This window comes from Phocoena sinus, chromosome 7 (assembly GCF_008692025.1).
Source record: "Phocoena sinus isolate mPhoSin1 chromosome 7, mPhoSin1.pri, whole genome shotgun sequence".
NCBI lineage: Eukaryota > Metazoa > Chordata > Mammalia > Artiodactyla > Phocoenidae > Phocoena > Phocoena sinus.
Genome location: NC_045769.1, coordinates 69,887,872 through 69,906,073, shown reverse-complemented (window position 1 = coordinate 69,906,073; position 18,202 = coordinate 69,887,872). Strand labels below are relative to the sequence as shown.

The window sequence follows — 18,202 nt, the reverse complement described above, 5'->3', positions numbered from 1 at the left end:
GGACTCTGATAAAATTATTTAATTGTTCCCTGGCTGATGAACATTTATTTTATTTTCAGTATTTTTGCTGAAATAAAAATCCTTCTTAAATAGTGATGCTCTTATTTCTGTAAGGTATTTGCCAAAAGCAACAATGCTCACTCAAAAGTTAAGTGAATTTTTAATGTTTATAGATATTTCCAGATAACTTTCTAAAAGATTTGAAGCAATTCACACTTGCACTAGTTTAATTACTTATTGATTGATTTTTAACAAGCATTTTAAATGCTTGCTATAAGCCAGACACTGTATAAAGGGCTTAACAAATATTAACTCATATAATCTAGTATATGAGGCTTCTCATTACTATAATCTAGTATATGAGGTGTCTCATTATTAAATTTGCATTTACTTGGCTATTACTGAGGCTATCTATCTACCTACCTATCTACCTATCCAGTCTAACTATATTTCCTCTTCAATGAATTGTCCATTTATATTCTTTGCCTTTCTATTGCATGTATATATTAGTGAGACAAATTAAATTGAGAGAATTTGGGTGAGTGGTTGAGATCAACAGAATTTAATAGCCTTTAAAATAGATCATAATTTTCAAATTAAATAATTCTGTAAACACAATGAGAAATCAGATGCTATTCAACTATACTAAGATATACTCTGCCCTTATCCATAGCCAGCACATATGCACTAGAGTATGATCAGAAGAAATGCTTGATATTTTAGTGACAGAATATGTGACTATTTTATAGGTTGAGAAATCAGGAAAATTTTCCTAAGAAATCATTTATGAAGTAAAAGATTATGTTTTACAGGTATCTAAAATGTAAAAATGTGACTAGATCAAACTTGAAAAGATCTGGAAAAAAACTGGGAGTGAAAATCTTTACGTTTACAGATCAAGAAACTGAGTCTTCTAGTAATACATCTGACTAGTGGAAAGAATCTTAGATTAACAGAGAGTAGAAGATCTTAACTGCTTTGAGCCTTTGTTTCTCATCCCTAGAACTGGGAAAATATTATAGTATGAGGTCTTCTTGGCTGAAAGCAGGGTTGGGAAGATCAAATGAGACAACGGGGGTTTAAGTGTTAGAAAATTCTAACCCGGCATTGTTTTATGGTAAAACGAAGTCTAGAACCCAGGTGTTCTAGCTCATTCTGTTCAGCACGGTGCTGCCTGATCCAGGAAGTTCTGCTCATAGGCATTTTGTAGATCCTGGACAACTTAGGCCCAGGCATGTTAAATACTTCTTCAGGTAGTCTGCAGTTCCCATGAACCTAAAAATCCTCCAATTTACAGATACCTAAATCTTTTCTTTACTCAGGGCTCAGCAACAGAGGTAATAGTCAAAACAAGCATCTAATATTTTTAGCTAAAAAGTGCCAGATGGGAAATAACTCCTTTTAAGAGGAAAATTCAAGTCTGAGTGTTCGCTCACACTCCAAACATATTGCTTCCTTCCACCATCACCCTGCTACCTCACAAAAAGCACTTAGATGATGACAATGCAAAAGTTCCAACCCTGCTAAGAATAAGTTAGGCTACGCCAAAATGGACAATAGTAATGCAAGGCCACATAATGAACTGCATCTGATGACAGGCTCATAAGCTGTGCCCAATAATAAATGGTTTTTATTAATGAGAATTCAGGGAAATGCAATTATTTTCTAACTCCTAAACTACAAAGATGTCAGACTTTTGTTATATATGTAGTCTGATCTATGACTCTGATCCATTATTTTAAAATCTATGATATGCATTTATTCTGCTGTAATTTCTGAGGACAGAAGTTTGCAAATAAAAAATCTGTATAGTTTAACTATACAGAGGAATGACCCTCTTAACTTCTGAAGATCAAAATGCATTTTAAGGTAAAATATTAACAGTAAATATATTCTACTCAGAGGTATGAAAGGTATTTCATTTACTATGTTTACCTAAAAAAACCTGTGTCAGTCCTTGTTCAGGGTAAAATGGAGTAAGAAATTTTCACTCTGTCTCTCCTACAGAAATGCAGCTAGAATCTCAATACAATGCATGCAGAAGCCCTCTGAGGACTCTGAAAAAAAATAAGAGCAGGTGGATTGGAGAAGGAAACCATAATTTGAAGTACCACTGAACTGGAGGGGAATCTCCCATTTCATTTTCTTCCGGTGGTTCCCAGGCTGGACTCAAAGGAAATTTGAACCCTGTAACTGCTCACTATGTGTAGACAGAACGTATGCCAAGGGAAGGCCTCTTTCTCTAATTTGAGGAGTGACAAAGGAAGCTCTGAGGGGTCAGAAAGAGCGAAGGAAAGCCCCTATATTTTTGTTTCATCCATCCTCCCCTGCTCTAGCCCCACGCATTCCCATGGAAGTGGGAACAGCAATGAAATCAATACTTGAGCAGGCTCCAAAATCTCTAAAGGATGTGAAACTTTCTCTCTGTCCAGAGGAACTGTGGCCCCCAAAGTGTGAAGAGAATCTTTACCACTTTTTTTCCTCTCTCCATCCTCTCAACACTTGGTCTCAAACACAGTGTGCAACAGAGTGGGAGAAATAAAACCCTGGTTTTCTAGCTAGAGAGTAGGGAAGTGGGGATCCTGTGAGGTGAAAACTCACTGAGGTAGTAGAGAGGAAGACTAATACCCCACATCAAGTGGAGTTATTCTAGGAATGTAATGTTCAAACATTAATTAAAGATTAGAGAATAAAAAGCAGATTTAAAAAAAAAGCCTTCTACTTTTCAACATTGAGTATGATGTTGGCTGTAGGTTTATCATATCTGGCCTTTATTATATTTAGGTATGTGCCCTCTATGCCCACTTTGTTGAGAGTTTTTATCATAAATGGATGTGGAATTTTGTCAAAAGCTTTTTCTGCATCTATTGAGATGTTAATATGATTTTTAATCTTCAATTTGTTAATGTGACGTATCACCTTCATTGGTTTGCAGATACTGAAACATTCTTGCATCCCTGGAATAAATCCCACTTGATCATGGTGAATGATCCTTTTACTGTATTACTGAATTCAGTTTGCTAATATTTTGTTGAGGATTTTCGCATCTATGCTCATCAGTGACATTGGCCTGCAATTTTCTATTTGGGGATCTCTTTGGTTTTAATATCAGGGTGATATTGATCTCCGGAATGAGTTCAGAAGTGTTCCTTCCTCTGAAATTTTTTGGAATAGTTTGAGAGGATAGGTGTTAACTCTTCCTTAAATGTATTGGAGAATTTACCTGTGAAGCTATCTGGTCTTGAATTTATGTTTGTTGGGAGTTTTTTTTGTTTGTTTTTTTTGTTTTTTACTGGTTCAGTTTCATTACTGAAAATCAGTCTCTTCATATTTTCTATCTTTTCCTGGCTTACCTTTGGGAGATTGCACATTTCTAGGAATTTATCCATTTCTTCTAGATTGTCCATCTTATTGGTATACAACTGTTTGTAGTGATGTCTTACGATCCTTTGTATTTCTGTGGTGTCAGTTTTAACTCTTCTTTCATTTCTGATTTTATTGGGGCCCTCTCTCTTTTTTCTTGTTGAGTCTGGCAAAACATTTATTTTGTTTTATCTTTTCAAATACCATCTCTTAGTTTCATTGAGCTTTTCTGTAGCTTTTTAAGTCTCTACTTCATTTATTTCCACTCTGAATTTATTAGTTATTTTCTTCTACTAACTTTGGATTTTGTTTCTTCTTCTTTTTCTAGTTCCTTATTTAAGTGTATGGTTAGATTATCTGAGATTTTTCTTGTTTCCTGAGGTTGACTTGTATCACCATAAACATTCCTCTTAGAATTGCTTTTGCTGTGTCCTATAGGTTTTGGATCACTGTGTTTCCATTTTGATTTGTCTCCAGGTATATTTTGATATCTTCAAGTGACCCACTGATTGTTTAGTAGCATATTGTTTAGCCTCCATGTGTTTGTGTTTTTTGCAGTTTTTTTTTTCCTTGTGGTTGATTTCTAGTTTCATACCTTTGTGGTTGAAGAAGATGTTTGATAGAGTTTCAATCTTCTTAGATTTATTGAGACTGACCTAGTATGTGAACCATACTGGAGAATGTCCCATGCACACTTGAAAAGAATGTGTATTCTGCTGCTTTTAGATGAAATGTCCTTTATACACCTATTAAATTCATCTCCTAATGTGTCATTTAAGGCCAGTATTTCCTTGTTGATTTTCTGTCTGGATAATCTGTCCATTGATGTAAATGGGATGTTAAAAGTCCCCTACTATTATTGTATTACTGTCAATTTTCCCTGTTGCATTTGTTAATATTTGTTTCATGTATTCAGGTGCTCCTATGTTGGGTGCATATATATTTATAATTATATCCTCTCATTGGATTAATCCTTTATCATGCAATGTTCTTCTTTGTTTCCTATTACAGTCTTTGTTTTAAAGTCTATTTTGTGAAATATAAGTATTGCTACCTCAGATTTATTTTTTTTCTATTTGCATGGAATATGTTTTTCCCCTCACTTTTAGTCTCTGTGTGTCTTTAGATCTGAAGTGAGTCTCTTATAGACAGCATATATATGGGTCTTGCTTTTTATCTATTCAGCTACTCTATGTCTTTTAACTGAAGCATTTAGTCTATTTACACTTAAAGTAATCATTGATAGAAATATACTGATTGTCCTTTAATTATTTGTTTTCTGGTTGTTTTTGTAGTTCTTTTTGTTCCTTTCTTCTTCTTTTGCTGTATTCTCATGTGATTTGATGATTGTCTTTAGTGTTATGTTTGGATTTCTTTCTCTTTTTTTCTGTTTCATTATAATTTTTTGGTTTGTGGTTACCATGAGGTTCATATATAACAAAATATTTATTTTAAAAAATACGGAATGTTTCATGAATTTATGTCATCCTTACACAGCGTCCATGCTAATCTTCTCTGTCTCATTCCAATTTTAGTATTAGATATGTACTGGCAAAGTGAGCACAGCATTGCAATTTTAAAATCAAAATCACAAAGCCAAAAGAAAAGAATGGAAGTTGCATCACTCATTCTAAAATGTTGTAGACACCTCATGGTGTATCTTCTTCAATAAATGAAATCTCATATATCTTTCTATGGACTCAGATTTCTACAATACTGATTAAGGATTATGAAAACGAATTCTCTAATTCTCTGTTAACATATCAATATATAAATGTTAATGCTATCCATTATTGACAATTGTATTTAGGATGCCAACAAAATTATCCCTTCTAATTTTTTTTTTTTAAAGGGAAATAGTGGAAAGGCATATTCTATGGCTTTGTGTTATAGGAAACTCTTTATCCAGAAATACCTCCTTTGCACATTATATTTATAAAAATTGAGACAAAAAATTACAATAAGAAAGATTTGAGCTTTCTTTAACTTTTCAAATGAAAACCAGATAAGAAGGAAAGATCAGAGATATAATATATACATATGTTTAATTGTTTCTTAAAGAGAGCAGGGTTTGAATTTCAAATGAGCAATCTTCAATGCTCTTTGAGATTTGGAGAAATCAACCAATACTTAAACTTCTATATATTACTGTGGTAGTCTTTTTGATGAGTCAGTTTGGCTAGTCTCCAGTTTCAAACACTATTCTAGGTGTTGCTGTGAAGTTTTTTGTAGATGGGATTAAAATCCACAATCAGTTGACTTTAGAAATGCAGATTATTTTAGATAGTTTGGGCAGGCCTGATTCAATCAGCTGAAAGAGGTTAAAAGCAGAGCTGAGGCTTTCGTAAGAAATTGTGTGGACAACAGCTTTATCCTGTGCCTGAGAGTTCCAGCCTGACCCTCCTGACAGCCTGCCCTACAAGTTTTAGACATGCTTAGCCAGCCCCCCAAATAGTATAAGCCAGTTCCCTGCAATAAATCTCTTAATTTGTATTTCCTACTGATTCTGCTTCTCTGGCTTAATACTGATTTATACAGTTACCTGGATTATGATTTCAAACAACATTAACCAAGGAAATTATAGTTAATATTACCAAACTGTGTTTCCTAACCTTCACAAAAATATTGTTATATCTTACAAATTAATTAAACTCAGAGTACATGTTTCACTGCTAGAAGGTATCCTGTCAGTTTTGTGAATATTTATTATAGCTACAGTCTGATTTTTCCTGGGTCAACTTCAATCATTTTGTTTGTTAGAGTATAGAAACTTACTTGTTTTCATGTATAGTACTTTTGATGCTTATATAAATGTGTGTATACTGTTAATACAGGAGTGTAAAAATATAAACAAGAGGACTGACTTTATTGGCAACCATAGTTCTTAAATACATATGATGGAAATTTCTGTTTGAATAAAGCAGTATAGAAACTACGTATTTTGCTATCTTTCAAAAGCAAAATGTGGCAACCCACCACCATCTCGAACGCCACCATATAGACAGAGGTCTTTTGCTTATAAGATGTCCTCCAAGAAGAGTGACCAGAAATACTTCAGTGGTCTCCTTGGAATTTTTTTCATTTTTTGTTTATGAAACAATCACTTTCATGCCTCGGAGCCTATGGTGTTAGAAGTGGTAATATTACCCATCCAAAACATAGTTAACTCTTTTCTAAGCTTTAACAATGGATAATGGAGCAATTTAGTGAGTCTTTCACTTCTATTGTTTCCAGATTGTTTCCATTTTTAAATTAACCTCATTTTATTTTATTATTTAATTAATTTATTATTATTATTAGCATCTTTATTGGAGTATAATTGTTTTACAATGGTGTGTTAGTTTCTGCTTTATAACAAAGTGAATCAGTTATACATATACATATATCCCCATATCTCCTCCCTCTTGCATGTCCCTCCCACCCTCCCTATCCCACCCCTTTAGGTGGTCACAAAGCACCAAGCTGATCTCCCTGTGCTATGCAGCTGCTTCCCACTAGCTATCTATTTTACACTTGGTAGTGCATATATGTCCATGCCACTCTCTCACTTTGTCCCAGCTTCCCCTTCCCCCTCCCCGTGTCCTCAAGTCCATTCTCTATGGTCTGCGTCTTTATTCCTGTCCTGCCCCTAGGTTCTTCAGAACCAGTTTTGGGTTCTTTTTTTTAGATTACATATATGTGTGTTAGCATATGGTATTTGTTTTTCTCTTTCTGACTTACTTCACGCTGTATGACAGACTCTAGGTCCATCCACCTCACTACAAATAACTCAATTTCATTTCTTTTGATGGCTGAGTAATATTCCATTGTATATATGGGCCACATCTTCTTTATCCATTCATCTGTCGATGGACACTTTAACCTCATTTTAAACAGTGGATTTTTTTAGTTCTTTAGTTAAGTTTGTTTGTTTTTTGTTTTTACTTTCCATCATAAGCACATTTCCAAAGTTACATCCTGGCTGAACACCCTCTCCACAGCATTTTTTTTTTTCTTTTTTTGGAGCACATGGTTCAGAACAATAAACCCAGTCTACACTGATGAGGGGAGGATGACAGTAAGTCTTCTGACTCACTGGGTTGTTTTCCCCCTTTTCTCAGTATTGGCTCTGGGCAAGATTTTATAATGCAGGCCAAAAAGAATTTATACTACCTTAACCCCTATGGGCCATATTTCTGACTTGGTGTAGTGATGACATTTGATCAGGATTTTAAGCTCTAGAGTTTTCATTACAGAGCTAAAAAACAGCCTGAGATCAATGCTGGAGGACACTGAGACTGGTATGAATAAATCATGTGGTGGTATATTGATAATGTACACTACTGAATATACAGAATTTAACATTAAGGTATTATGGCTAGATTTTCAAATTCTGCTGCTAGAATATTATCAATACTGCTATAAGCTATTTTTCAAAATAAGAGCCATCATTTTATTAACATTAGTAACTGTATTGTGTGCTTCAGGGCACTAGCTGATTGCCTTTGGGGCCCTGTTACCTAAACTGGGAAGATAAAATTAATTAATAGGATAGTGGGCTTTTTCATCCAACTCTGAAGCTTGCCGGATTTTAAGTATAGCCAGAAGCAGAATATTCAAGTGAACAACTTAACAGATTCAGTGGGATGAATTTGATGTTGCTATTAGGGACAACTGACTTCTGTGTACACTTTTTTTTTTTATTGTGTCTTCAGTTTGCAGAAACAGGATAGCACTGGGGAGACCTATAAGATACATTTTCCAAGGTATTCTAAGAACTGCTTCTTTCAAAAATTATTAGCTTATCTTCCATGTACTCTATAGCTATTAGAGTCTTTTTTTTTTTTTTTTTAACGGTACACGGGCCTCTCACTGCTGTGGCCTCTCCCGTTGCAGAGAACAGGCTCCAGATGCACAGGCTCAGTGGCCATGGCTCGCAGGCCCAGCCGCTCCACGGCATGTGGGATCTTCCCGGACCGGGGCACGAACCCGTGTCCCCTGCATCGGCAAGCGGACTCTCAACCACTGCGCCACCAGGGAAGCCTGCTATTAGAGTCTTTTAAAACAACTTTTCAATTATAAGGGTGAGATGAAACTGGCAAGAGTCAAACTCCATTCTTCCCTGGTCCTCGACTCATATCTAAACTATTTCAGGCAATAGATGTGTTCTTTTATTTTGGAACACATGAGCTCTTTGAAAATATTTATTTTTGAGTAGAATGGCAGAGAACAGTAGTGTCAAGGAATTTATCAAAAGTTAGACATCTCTTGCCAGAAAGACAAGGTGTCCCAGAGGAGTCTGGCTTGAATTGAACCCCCCCCCCCCACCAAATGATAAGAACTGGGCAGCACAGGAGATAAAAAATTATAGTTTCTTTTAGCATTGTGGTCACAAACTTACTCTACAATGTATCAGGCTGTGTATTTTAGACAACAGAGGCTCATCAAATATTTGAAAAACTAGAGAATAATTGCTCTCCTTATTAGTATTCAAATCAAATTGAAGAACTATCTATGGAGTCTTTCACTTCCAATTAAGATTAAGTAATTATCACACAGGGAGATCAGCTCGGTGCTTTGTGACCACCTATAGGGGTGGGATAGGGAGGGTGGGAGGGAGACGCAAGAGGGAGGAGATATGGGATATATGTATATGTATAGCTGATTCGCCTTGATATAAAGCAGAAATTAACACACCATTGTAAAGCAATTATACCCCAATAAAGATGTTAGAAAAAAAGATTAAGTAATTTTCAGAAGGCTAACATTCTTAATGTGAACACCCAAGAAAACCAGGTAAATTATAAAAATCATATTTTAAAGGCATTAGAGAGCTGTGAATGCAAGGAAGATTATAGGGACTAAACATTCAGAGAAAATATTTAGAAAAATGTTCAGAGATGAGCTCAGAATTTTCAGCTGTCTTTTCCTGGAAGCATGTGATAATTTTGAGTGTGATCTAGAGCTTGAGAATCTGGACTTCCTTCAGATAGAAAACCAATGAGAAGGGACAAATAAACCAACAGAGTTTTTAGCAGTCATCCAGGGCTGGAGACTTAAATTGCCTCAAACACATGGCCAGTTTCTTAGAGCATAACTTAATTTATAGATGGACAGAGTAAGTATTTAAAGAACCAAGTTGGAAATTTTATTGAATTTTTTACTGAATACTGAAATTTTACTGAATTTTTTACTGAATACTGAAATTTTACTGAATACTGCAGTCTCTCTGCTGAAGGAAAGGTCTATGAAACTATTTTTAGAGGTACTGGAGATAGTGGTGAACTGACACTACATTCTTCCATTAGCTTTTCTTTCTGGGAATATTTGCTTATTCTGAATACAGCTAGAGAGGACTTCCCTACTGGTCCAGTGGTTAAGACTCCATGCTTCTGCTGCAAAGGGTACAGGTTCCATCCCTGGTCAGGGATCTAAGATCCTGCATGCTGCATGGTATGGCTAAAAAAGAAAAAAGAGAGAGAGAGAATACAGCTAGAGATACAGAATCCAGGGTTGGTCCCTGGCAGACAGTTCTTGGGAAACCAAGAAACAAGCAAGAGTTTTGTCAATCAAACACAGAGCCAGATTTCCTCATAATTGCTATTCAAAAGCTGCACAGGACAAGACTAAGCTGAAAATCTCTGAAAAGCAGAGCAAAAATTCCAACAGCCTTCCAGAGGTGAGAAGAAAAATGCTCCCTAGGTTCTCAATTAAAAGGTCTTGGTGGGTGTACCCTAAGAATAAAGACAAAGTAGAAATAGATTGAATCTTGACAATCAAGTGCAGTTTTGACCTGGCCCCATTTCTGATTGGATTAAAGTGATCATCTATTTCATTTCTTAGAACCCTGCTGGTGATAAAATGGCATCTATAATATGAACTTTTACAGTTTTTTTTAATGTACAGTGTTCATAATTATATAAAAAATCTTTAAGCATGAAAAATGTCATATGATCAGTAACCAAGAGGAAAAACAGAATCAGACTTTCAGGTGATCCTGATATTGAGATCAGAAGTCAATGACTGTGACTAAAACACTCAAGAAATTATAGGCAATATGGAAAATTGGTAACATATGGAGTTCAATATACTATAAGAATAAGATGAATATTGTGGAAACGGAAACACAATTATCTGAAAATTAAGAAAACAATTAATAGTTTTCACAGAAATTTAGACAAAGTAGAAGACAGGTCAGTAGGAAATATCCAATCTGAAGTACAGAATAACCAAAAAAGAGCATAACAGACATAAGGGACTCTGTAAAAAGCCTAACATACATGTAAATGGAAAAAAGAGAGATACTTTCAAAGAAATGTTAGCTAAGAATTTTAGAAAAACAGCTGAACATCATCAACACAGATAAAAGCTCAGCAAACCACAAGCAAGATTTAAAAATATATTACTATGAACTTTACAGTCAAGTTGCAGATCACTAAAGACCAGGAGAAAGTCTCTCACAAGTGGCAATCAATAAAAAAGACATTATTTCCAAAAGAACAAAAATAAGACTAACAGATGACTTCTCATTAGAAACAAAGGAAGTTGGAAAGTAATTAGTTAATATTTTTGAAGTGTTAAAATAATTGTTAGTTTAGAATCCTATACCTAGTACAAATATTCTTCAAAAACAAACAGGAAATTAAGGTGTTCTCAGCAAACAGAAACTAAGAGTATATCATCAAAAGGCATTAGAAGACATATAAAAGGACTTCTTAAGAGAAATAATTCCAGACAAATAAATGGAACACATAAAGGAATTAAGAGCACTGGAAATGGTAAATATGTATATAAATATACATTGGTTGTATAAAAGAATAATTATAATGTCATAAACTTTGTAACATAAATACAAACTTAAAGTGCATTACAACAATGATCCAAACATGGGAGGTGAATTCTTGAAAGTAAAATGTTCTAAGATGCTAGCATTATAGGGAAGTGAAATTATTAATAACTTGTATTAAATGGTAATAAGTCAAGGATAAATCTTTAATAGTAAGCACTAAAAGAGTAATTTAGAAATGTATAATTCACAAGGTAATTGAGAGAAAAACATAATCATAAAAATACTGTGCAAATCCAAAAAACTTAAAATGAGAAACGAAAGAATAAAGGGAGATGTAACAGAGAGAAAACAGTAAAATTGTAGATTTAAATCGAACTATATCAATAATTACATTAAAGGTAAAAGGATTTGATATTTTAATTAAAATACTATGCTTATTAGATTGAAATAAAGAATAACTCTATTCTGCTAAGAAGAAAAATGTTTTGAATAGAAGCACACAGACATGGTAAAAATAAAAAGATAGGAATTGATGAATTATACAAATAAAAAGAACACTGGTATATTTATAAAAGAGAATGTAAGCTTTAAGGCAAGAAACACTACTCATAATAGAGAGAGATTTTAAAATCATGAAGAAATCAATCAACCAGGAAACTATCACAATCCCAAATATATACATTATAAATAACACAGATTTAATATATATCAAGCAGAAAATAAGAAATCTAAACAGACAACAGACAATTCCACAATTATAGAGGAGGAATTAACAGACTTGTTTCTATAACTGATAGAAAAATCAGTCAGAGCACAGAAGATCTAAACAACACAAATAACAAAACGTGACCAAATTCACATATACAGAACACTGCACCCAACAATTATATCATTTACATCTTTTGAACTGTAAAAAACATTCACCAAATGTGTCATGTGTTAAGCTACTAAAATATTCTTACAAATATCAAAGGACTGAAATCATTTAGAGCATATTATCTCACTGCAGTCAAATTTAGCTAAAAGTGAATAATAAGAAAAAACTATATTAATTCCATATGCTTGGAAATTCCAGTTAATCCATAGGTCAAAGAAGAAATTACAATGGAAATTAAAATGTTATGAACTAAATAATAATGAAGACATGACATACCAAATCTTGCTAGGTAGAGCTAAAGCAGTGCTTAAAAGAAAACGTAGAGTCATATGTGCATATATTAGAAAAAAAGAAATACTAAGAATCAACTAAGAATCCATCTCAAGAAACTACAAAAACTTATAGCAAATCAATCCTCAAGAATGAAGGAAACAAATAATAAGAATAATATGGAAAAAATCAATGAAATATAAAATAAGCACACAATGGAGAGAATCAGCAAAAGGTTGTTTTTTTAACTTTCAGTAAAACTGAAAAGCCCCCAGCAAGCCTGATTAAAACAAAGAGAGAAAACACAAATTACCTATATCAGGAGTATAAGGGGAGGCATCAGTATAAATAATCCAAATATTAAAACTATAATGATTAAGTATGAAAAAATTTATGAAAAATCTTTAAGCGAGTAAATTTGACAATTTGAATGATACGGAAAACCCAACTTATCAAACAGACTTAGGAAGAAATTTAAAATCTGAATAGTCTAAACCTCTTACAGAAATTAATCCAATTTTTAAAATCTTCTCACAAAGGAACTTCTAGGTCATAGTAGATTAACCTATGAATCCTTCCAAATACCAATATTACACAAAATCTACCAGAGAACAGATAAACAAGGGAATACTTCTACTTCTTCATGTGGAGCTTGCATAACCTTGAAATCAAACCCTACAAATAAATGAAAAGAGAAAAACTTATTGGCCAATATCTCTCATCAATCTAGCTCAAATATCCTAAAAAACTACTAGAAAGTGGAATCAGTTGTATTTAAAATTAAAAAAAAAAGGAATACTTCATAACTAAGCAGAGTTTAGTCCAGCAAATTAAGGGTATTTTTACATTTGGAAATCCATCAGTGTAATCCACTACATTAATGAAAACAGAAGAGAAAAATTAAATGGTCATCTCAATAGAAGCAGAAAAGTAATTCGGTAAAATTTAACACCTATTCACCTTAAAAACACAGTAAACTAAATCTTGAAAATGAGGAAATACAAATTAAAATAGCAATGTAATATCAGCACACACAGGAATGGATAAAATTTAAAAGACTAAAAATACCAAATGTTGGAGAAGATGTATTGCACTGGGACTTCTTATATTGCTGGTAGAAATGCAACTAGGTATAAAACTTTAAAAAACTTACAGCAACACTAATGTACACACACCCCATGACTCAGCAATTACATTCCTAGGTATAGACATAGAAATATGGTTATGTGTTCATCAAAGACATGTACAAGAATGCTTAAGACAGCACTCTGTAATAGTCTCAAACTAAAAATTACCCAAATGCCCAAAGTATGAATGGTTAAGTAAATTGCAGTACATTGATACAATGGAATTTTATGAAGCAATGAGAAGGAACAAATGAATTTACATGAATCTAAGAACATAATGTTGATTAAAAGAGATAGATACAAAAATAATATATAGTATATGACTCCATACATTTCAAGTTCAAACATTTCAAGTTCAGAACTAATCTATACTGTCAGAAGTAAGAATAGTGGTTACCATGGGGAACAGGGTAGTGCCTGGAATGGCACTTGAAGGGAGCTTCTGCAGTACTTGTAACACTTGTTTCTTGATCTGGTTGGTGGTTACACATGTGATCAGTTTGTGATAAATCACTGACCAGTATACTTATAATTTATGTACTTTTTCTTATATATTATACATCATTAAAAGTTTATATATCTATAGTATTAGTTATCTATTGCTGATGTGACAGATTAAAGCAACACAAATTTATTGTCTTGCAGTTCTATAGGTCAGAAGTTTGACTTGGGTCTCACTGAGCTAAAATCAAGGTTTCAACAGAGCTGTACTTCCTTCTGGAACCTCTAGGGAACACTCCAATTCCTTGCTTTTCCCAGCTTGTCTTTTCATTGGTTCATGGCTCTCTCCCTTCATCTTAAAAGCCAACAACTCTCTGATCCTTTTTCTCTCTGACTGACTGTAGCCAGGAAACACTCTCCACTTTTAAGGATTCACATGACTAGATTGCATCCACCTGAATGATCCATGATTATTATCCATGACCTCCCCATCTCAAGGTCCTTATCCTTAATCGGTCCTTATCCTTAATCACAGCTGCAAATCCCTTTTGCCAAGTAAGGTAATATATTCACAGGTTCCAAGTTCTAGAGATTAGGATATGGACATCTTTAGGGGATTATTATTTTGCCTAGCATTTGTGTGTGTGTATTTTATTTTTAGTAAAATTTTACTTAGGGCTCTTAAGTCCTGATCTAGCCTCTTGGCCACCTTTTACAGTAAAAGAATAATCTGTGGATTCCATTCTTGATTCTGGGCATATGACTGTGCAACTTATTTCATTAGTTTCCTCAAATGTCATATTAGGAAGCTGGACTATCTGATCTCTAAATTAACTACACATATCTAGAACTGATATAATCATATTAGTGATTGCAATACAAGGGACTTGGATTTTACCTTTCATTTGAAAAATTTTAAACCCTCTTGGCTATTGGAAGTCCAACATATAAGATTAATCTGCTGGAGATGCCTGTATAATCCCAGAATATTCTACATAGAACAAATTACAGAGTGTCACTGACACATAAGAGAGTTACACCTTATGTACCTGGGGCTTTTCAAGGAAGGTAAGGCAAATAGGACAAAAGTAAAGATTTTACCTACATTATCTAACAATAGATCTTTGGGAGATATTTAGTATATTTAGGGGATGTACTCTTCTAAAGTTCATGAATTTTAGGTAATAAAATATTTCAATTATTCAACTACTCCCTATGAACAGAATTTACCTGGAAAATATTCAATTATTTGAAAAATCCAGATGTTAAATCGTTTTTATCATATTTTAAGCACTTTTAAAGTTTTTTTTTTCTCATTATTGTTATTGCTTTTGCCACCTACAAAACTGACCTCTCTGGACACCATCGCCTAAAGCACTGTACAAGCTAAGTGGAGCTTTTAAATTCATAACCTCTGTGTTTTCAAAATCCTTTTAAATGATCATGAATCCGTATTGCCTTAGAATTTAATGCTATTTTCTATCTTCAGTACAGACAGTGGGTTCTCTCCCTGTCAGCTAGGATTTGGAAAGGACATCAGAGGCCAAGGAACATTGTTGACTTGGATGAGTTCCATGGGTGAAAAGACCAAACTGAGAGGACTGGCTACATTTTGGTAGGCAGCATCTAAGTGAAATGCTGCTTCCAAATGGTGTTTGAATAATTATATCCAGATAAGAAAGCTTTTCAGATTTGACTTGTGTGAACTTTTAAGTGGTAAATTGTCACACATTTCAACTGAGCTAATGTTTCACCAAATCAATTCATTTGACATTTCTATCACAGTTAAATGATAGAAGTACTAAAGTTAATAAGAAGTGGTTGCAACATCTTCTCAATTCATTCGTTAGAATAACTGCTACATCGGACTTTTCTTTCTAGTCCACTGCCATGAGCCAAATTCAGACCCTTAGGTTTACTCTCTTGTGATAATTTCCCAACTGATTTTCAGCCCTCTGATTTCTCTCCCCTACCATCCATTCTATATAAATCAGCAAGTCAATTTTCTCTAATACTATTTTGAGAACTAACTTCCCTCTGTAAAAGGAGGGTCTGTGAGTCCCCACTGTTTATAAAATAAAGCCCAAACTATTCAGCATGTGTTCAACTACCTAAACCTAGCCATCCATCCAACTAAATAAATTATTTAATATGACTGTCTTAGGATCCTGCCTCTAAGTGTTTAATGACAGAATACTTCTCCCTTGGAATGTTACCTTATAGTAAGTTCTCTTCCTTCTTCTAACTGAAGGGATCTGTACCTCTTTGGGACTCAGAGCCATTAGTATCTGAACAACTCATCCTTGTGCAATTAATATTCTATAATCTCATAACAACTCTTCTATTATTATAGTTGAACTTTATCTTACTGTTTCTTATTATTGCCTTATGAACTTGTCTGTTGGAAGAGAATACCTTAATCCTCTTGATATCTTTGATTATATATAGCACCGTGTCTGTGATGATCTTCTTGGCCTCTGTCCAGGTGAACTTCAAATAACTACAGCTGAAATTCACATCTCTTCCACTTGCAATATAATCCTTCCTATCCTTCCTTTAAACTCCAATTTGGGGATCATAATAGGATTCCTAGTCGAGGAAAAGACAGAAGCCCAAATTCTTAGTTCAATATTTTCAAGTCAGTCAGAAGGTCGTATTCCTAAGTGGGTAATTATTTTCTAACGACCTTTATTCTCCTCCGATGACAGGAGGCCAAGCTCACATCTCACTTGGCATCATTGTTCACTGCTCTCACCATTCCCCTGAGACACTGAAAGTTTTTGTGCTTCTGTCTCCAGCTACAGGCTACCTCTAGTCTCTCAAACCGGACAGGTCCACCTCAACAAGCCTGTTTAATTTTGTCAGACCCTCCATATACTGGCTGGTCCTGCTGTCTTTCTTTAAGTCCTTTTTCTAACAGTGCCTTTCATATAATAGATATTCAATAAATATTAGTTGATTTCGCTTGAGAGTGCGTTTTGATATTCTCCTAGCAAGCCTGTCAGTGTTCTTGCACGGATCAGATTTCTAGTGTTGTTCTCCTGTGACTTGAAGCTGGCAGCTGAAAATGAAGTAAAGGCTATGGCCAAACATCCAGAATAATGTACTAGGTAATGGTTCTTTTTCCAGCTTAATCTCTTGTTCTCCTTAGTCTCTTGTTGCTTTCTTTTTGTGAATCTTTCCCTGTCCTCTCCTTAGTCATTTTCCACTTGATTTCCCCATTTTTCTCACCAAGAACAAGACATGGGTTTCAAGTCATATTGTCTGGTACGTGGTTTTTAATTTTGAAGTAAATTTTTTAAATACGCTAATTTTGAGATCTAAGAGCCTTGTGTGTTCTAATTGGAAGTGAGTTGCTCTTCTCTGGTTGTAAATAATACATTTTGCAAGTGACTTCATGTCTTTTAGCTCATGAGAGTGATTATGTACACTGATACTGCTCTGGCATTTGAAGGTGTTAAAAAAAATAGGTTGCTTGATCTTGGGAGGGCATGTTATGGAAGAGACCCTAGGACCAATCTGCGGTTAAACTAAATCACTGGCTGACTCTAAATACATAGCAGAATCACCCGAAAATGTCTTTCTAAATGCCTTGGCCCCTCAAGTCCCACCTCTCAGGTTTGACTTGTGTGACCTTTTAAGTGGTAAATTGTCACACATTTCAACTGAGCTAATGTTTCACCAAATCAACTCATTTGAGACTTCTGATCCCGGTTAAATGACAGAAGTACTAAAGTTAATAAGAATCAGTTGCAACATCTTCTCAATTCACTCATTAGAATTGATTGAAATATGCAAAGTTGAGAACCAGTTAAGATCAATTAAGCACTTAAACCTAAATGTCCAATTCCAGCCAGAAAATTTCTTACTTTGTTATGTTATAATTAAAACAGTATTTTTCAGAACTAATCTTTGCATCCTAATATGTCTGTAAATTCTATTACAAGCCTATCATAAGCACTTTGATTTAAGGTGGCCATCAAATCCAAAGCAAGTTTAGTAAGTCTCCTCAGAACAGTAGGAACCACTGGATTGAGAGGATTTTTTTCAATTTTAGTGGACTAGAAAAAGTCACTTTTTTTTCAAAGCAAACTTCTATTGCTTCTGAGAAGCTTATTCAGAATTTAGATTTGTCAGGTATTATTGTTGCCTAACATTAGGGGTTCAGTCTCCTCTTTGGTCTTTGAAACCATTCGCTAAGAAAAGCACTTCAATTGGGTAACCATTCACTGATTGTCTTCTACTTGTCCAAGGCTCTGCAAAGTCTGATATAAATACAAAGGAAGTGTATGACCCATTTACATTCTCAAGAAATTTATTGGGAAGAGTAGAGAGGCAAAATTTACATATATAAAA

The 18,202-nt window shown here is 34.3% G+C and overlaps 1 non-coding gene across 1 annotated transcript; it reads right to left on the bottom strand.

The window, feature by feature from the left end:
* Positions 1-4,817: 4,817 nt before the first annotated feature.
* On the bottom strand, positions 4,818-4,927 carry LOC116757278. Its single transcript, XR_004350923.1, has one exon. It is a non-coding gene; the product is annotated as a U6 spliceosomal RNA (small nuclear RNA).
* Positions 4,928-18,202: the final 13,275 nt, after the last annotated feature.